Genomic DNA, 5539 nt, shown 5'->3' on the forward strand with positions numbered 1-5539 from the left:
GCACGCCGGTCCCGGCTCCTTTGCTGTCTCCACAATCGGCACGGCCACGCTGTCCAGCTCCGCCTGCCTCGCCAACAGCCGTACTGCCTCCTCGGAAAGGCGCCGCAGCACCACCTTAGGCGCCTGGGATTTCGCAATGCGAGCCGCGCTTGCGCACGGTCGCAAGGTTATGCTTGGAATCGATTGATAATATTGGTTATCATTCTACTTGCTACAACAAAGTAACTGTTCTAAGCAAGAAATATAATGATGAATACGCACAATTTTGCAAGAAGCAAAATGTGAGTATAAAAAATTTAGTTTCCTATTTAAATAAGCAAATTGCTCATACTCTCGCCGATCACGTTGCGAAACCACTTGTCGAATATTCAAAAGTTACTGCACTGAAAAAAAAGTGTGAAATTACATGATTTTGAAATCCCAGCATAATCATGCAATATTTTACTACTTACACTGAAAAATGCAGATTATATGTAATTTTACGTTAAATACATATCCCACACAGCACATAATATTGCAGAAATATTGCAGCAATATTATTTTTCTATTGCAATATTACAATGAAATGTATCAGAAATATTGCAGCAATATTACTGAGATATTTCAGTAATATTAAAATGTCCGCGAAAATGAATATCAGTAATATTACGGTAAAATTACTATAATATTTGCGTGATATTTGTATAATATTACTAGGAATTAAAAAACCATTTTAATAATTTTTATTAAATTTTATTAAATTATTTTTTATAGTATTGTTACATACAATTTTAAAATAATATTGATATTGTAAACGCAATAATATTATTTGTGCAATATTAGATATTTATTTAATATTGCTAAAAATTAAAACATTTTAATGAATATTATTAAATTTTATCAAATTGTTATTTCTAATAATAGTATTACATACAATATTAAGAAAATAATATTAATATTATCTTTCTATCTCTTTCTTCTTCAAAACTGCTCCATGCTACTCTGCACTGTATGAATTTCCACTGATAAAGAATGACGTAACACTATAACATAATAAAAAAACTGTAATTATTATTTATATACAGGGTGTATCATTTTAAGTGATTCAGCTGAATATCTCTTAAAGTAAAAGAAATTGGAAAAAATGTTCCAGACCAAAGTTGTATGGTTTCAAGGGGTACATAAGATGGTGTCATTAGTTTCACCTTAAATAGTTGCATGAAGGTCACGTAAAGGTCACCTTCAATTTTTTAAATAGAACTATCTACTTTTTATTACATATTCTTGTAGCTTATTTCGAGGGCTTTCCAAAACACTATAAGAAAGTATTTTTTCATTAAGAGCTTTTGGAATTATAAGGCTTGAAAGTTCTAGTATTTTGACATAAAATACAAAATATCTTGTAAAACATTAAGTTTGCGGTAATGTTACCTTAATACTTTTATGCACAGAATAATGAGACGAATCACGTGGTATAAAAAAAACATAGTTCCTTTAAGAAAAAATATGTAATTTGCAACACGCATCTGCATACATTTTCTTAAAAGCAACTATGTCTTTTTTTTATACCAATTGATTTGTCTCATTATTCTGCGCATAAAAGTATTAAGGTAACATTACCGAAAACTTAATGTTTTACAAGATATTTTGTATTTTATGTCAAAATACTAGAACTTTCAAACCTTATAATTCCAAAAGTTCTTAATGAAAAAATATTTTCTTATAGTGTTTTGGAAAGCCCTTGAAATAAGCTACAAGAATATGTAATAAAAAGTAGGTGGTTCTATTTACAAAATTGAAGGTGACCTTTACGTGACCTTCAAGCAACTATTTAAGGTGAAACTAATGACACCATCTTATGTACCCCTTAAAACCATACAACTTTGGTCTGGAACATTTTTTCCAATCTCTTTTACTTTAAGAGATATTCAGCTGAATCACTTAAAATGATACACCCTGTATAATTATACAAGGTGAGTTTTATTTTGTATGCCAATTATCTTCACTAATTATCTCAGAAAATATTGGTTTATTGGAAAAATGTTTCAGATAAAAGTTGGAGGGTTTATAAAAGAATAATGGATGATCTTATTAGATTTTGAGTCTGGAACCCATGTTGAGCCCAGTAGGGTTTAAGTCAAATTTTTTAAATAAAAACTCCCTTTTTTATTACACTAGACACTACAGACGCGCGCTACGCGCGCGCTATTTATCTTTAACATTTCACTATTAACCCTATTATACACAACTGTCAAAATATACAATGACAGCTGCAAATGAAGTAAGCGCAGCAAGAAAACCAATCGGCATCGCGGAAAAGCGGCAACAATAAACTTCACATCTCCTTTTTAGAAAAGGATCATCTTTTTCTACTAATTAAGGTGATTGGGCCATTCAGAGCATGTTAAAGAAAAAAATCCGAATTAAATATATGTTATAAAAAAAACCTAAATACATTTAAATTTGCAATTTTGAGAAGATCTGACGTCTAGTTTTGGAGATATTAAATCTCAAAGTTGGCATTTTTAACATAGGTTTTATGGGAAATTGTACGAAAAACATACATTTTTCGAGAATTTCACTCATTGTCTGTAAAGAAACAAGTTCAAAAAAACTGAAAATAACATTATTTGATTCTTCTAGCACTTGTTAAGTATAAGACAAAACGACGTTGACGTGTAATAAGGCCAAAAATTCAATCAAAAGTTGATGAATCGTCGCGTTTTTCGTCGGCCTTTCGATCAGCTGTACGCGACGTGAACATGTAGCAACGCCGCGCCGTGTAGTGTTTTTTTTCCACAGCACTATTCTTTTGCAAGCAAATCTCTCGTTATCGAAATTGTTTGTTACCTTCCATTATTTTTTAACATAAACACAATACATAACCTCACTCAAACACTGGAATGATAGCTGCCTACAGCGAAGAGATGCAATGTCGCGACATTTCTCTTGTACGAATGTCAACTGAAGTCAAATCTTGAATTGTTTACATTTATCAGTGGATAAATTGATACGTAATCGAATGAAAAGTTACATTATAAAACCAGTAATTATACAAGTGTCTAGAATATATCCATAAAAATGGTTTTTCTTAAAATAAAATTTAGCCCTTATATTGACTCATATGGTATGTACATGGCCCAATCACCTTAATATAAACAATTTTTGTCTGAAACATTTTTTATTTGCCTTATACTTTTTGAGATATTCAAGAAAAATTTGGTAATTTTTTAAGTATTTAGCTTATATCTTGATAAATGCTTGTCGGAGGGGAAAATGATACATAACTTTTTGACTTGATAGGGTCTCAAGAATATGCTATTGCAATAATACCCTAATTTCTTTAAATATTTGTGTATACATTTTCTTGAAGTTTTCATGTGTACACAATTATTTAAAGAAATTAGAATACTATTGCAACAGTATATTCTTGAAACCAAATCAAGTCAAAAAGTCCTGTACCACTTTTCACTCCAACGAACATTTATTGACAACATCTATTGTAAGCTAAATATTGAAAAAAATACCAAGTTTTCCTTGAATATCTCAAAAAGTATAAGGCAAATAAAAAAATGTTTCAGACAAAAGTTGTTCATATTAATTAGTAGAAAAAGATGATACTATAAAAAGGGGGTTTCTATTTAAATAATTTGACTTGGATCCTATTAGGCTTAACACAGGTCCCGGACTCAAAATCTAACAAAATTGTCTATTGGTCCTCCTTGAACTCTCCAACTTTTATCTGAAACATTTTTCCAATAAATCAATACTTTCTGATATAATTATAGCGGAGATGATTGGCACACGAAATAAAAATCACCCTGTTTATTTCATACATAATTACATATTAAAACATAAGAGTACGGGGTTAAGTATGACGTGTTCCGATATTCACTGTCTATACTGAAAATCTATAGTTAATGCTATACATACACTTTAGATTTTCAGTACTGGATATTAAAATATTGGAACGCAGTTTATACCAAGTTTAAATTTTTCTTACTTATGTATCTAATAAATGAAGCTGTCGCTCAGAAGAGTTTGATAGAAATCAAACTGCTTGGTGCTGCTCTGCGTGAACTTCCACTGATGGAAAGCAACGTAACACTGCAACATAATACAAACACAGTAATTATTATTTACATCTAATTATATATTTTAAACATAAAAGTAGGTTAAGTATGAATCTGTATTGTGATATTCACTGTCTATGTATATTGGAAATCTGTAGTTGATATTACACGTATACTTTGGATTTTCAGTATTGACGATTAATATTGGAAAGTATGGTTTATATCAAATTTAACTTTTTCTTACTTACATATCTAATAAATAAATCTCTTGCTCTTCTATCAAACTACTTGGTGCTGCTCTGGACTGCATGAACATCCACTGATGGAAAACAATACTGTAACCTATAGCATAAGAACAATAATTATTATAAAATTATGTAAATGGTTAAATAATTATGGTTAAATCATTTAATTAATGATTAAACTGCTTTTTAGGAGATTTGGGATCGGCATATTTCTGTCACGTATCTCCAACTAAGGGCTCCAGTTGGATTAAACTGTTAAAAATTTTGAGGTTAAGTTAGCATCAAGATTTAAGTATGAAGCCGTTAATAAATAATTTTATTAGAGACTCGTTCAATAAAATTATAAAGGCAAATATATGTATTTTAAGATGGTCATTGAAATGATTTTTATGATATTAACGTGGTTTTTGCAGACCATTATGCCACGTAATCTTTATTTTTGGATTTAAAGACAAATCGCCAAATATATATATGTACAATGTACATATTAGTAATAATTATACAAAAATACTTTTAAAAATATTTGTGTGAACAATATTTATTAAATAAAGAAAAATTACCTGAAATTAAAACGATTGTTTCTGTGCGGTGTCGTACACGTGATTGCGTGATCCCACGGAGCCATGCAAGAGACAGCGAGAGAAGACCGGGAATAGTGGGGATTGGTGCTGCGACCAAGCGCCAAGCGCATAGCCACACACACTAGCCTTCTTCCCTCCACTTACGCACTCAGAAACGTTCTGTTTATCCGTGTGACAAACTCGTAATTTGAAAAGTTTAATATTGATTATATAAGAAATATAAATTTTAAATTTTATCCATTTATTTTATTATCAATTTACTTAATGGCTCTTAATTAAAAATTAATTGTATATATAATTACCTTTTATTATTACAAAACAAATAACAAGTTATAAAATTAAATACCACCAGTTATAAAATTTATCTTAATCACTTTTATTTCCCAAAAGTACAAGTCAGTCTCTTTTGATTTCATCACATTTTTTTATTTAGATTTTTTTTTTTCAGTCCAAAATTCTTTAACTGGTATATATTATCTGTGCAATACGTATGATTGTGTGATACCTTAATAACGTCTTAATGACGTCAATAAGATGTCATTAAAATGTCATTTGACATTATTTTGCTACTTAAAGTATTATCTGAAGTATAAAATATAATTAAAGTATTATATTTCAACAATATATCGCAACAATATTACTGTAATATTTCAATATTATT

The 5539-nt window shown here is 29.8% G+C and overlaps 1 long non-coding RNA gene across 1 annotated transcript; it reads right to left on the reverse strand.

Moving 5' to 3' along the window:
- Positions 1 to 938: 938 nt before the first annotated feature.
- On the reverse strand, positions 939 to 4910 carry LOC112462926. The gene is made up of 4 exons (XR_003041727.1): positions 4858 to 4910; positions 4301 to 4387; positions 3983 to 4086; positions 939 to 1022 (listed from the first exon to the last, which is right to left on the reverse strand). It is a non-coding gene; the product is annotated as an uncharacterized LOC112462926 (long non-coding RNA).
- Between the last annotated feature and the right edge of the window lie 629 nt (positions 4911 to 5539).

This window comes from Temnothorax curvispinosus, unplaced genomic scaffold, assembly GCF_003070985.1.
Source record: "Temnothorax curvispinosus isolate PA1 unplaced genomic scaffold, ASM307098v1 QBEX01012942.1, whole genome shotgun sequence".
Taxonomy (NCBI): Eukaryota; Metazoa; Arthropoda; class Insecta; order Hymenoptera; family Formicidae; genus Temnothorax; species Temnothorax curvispinosus.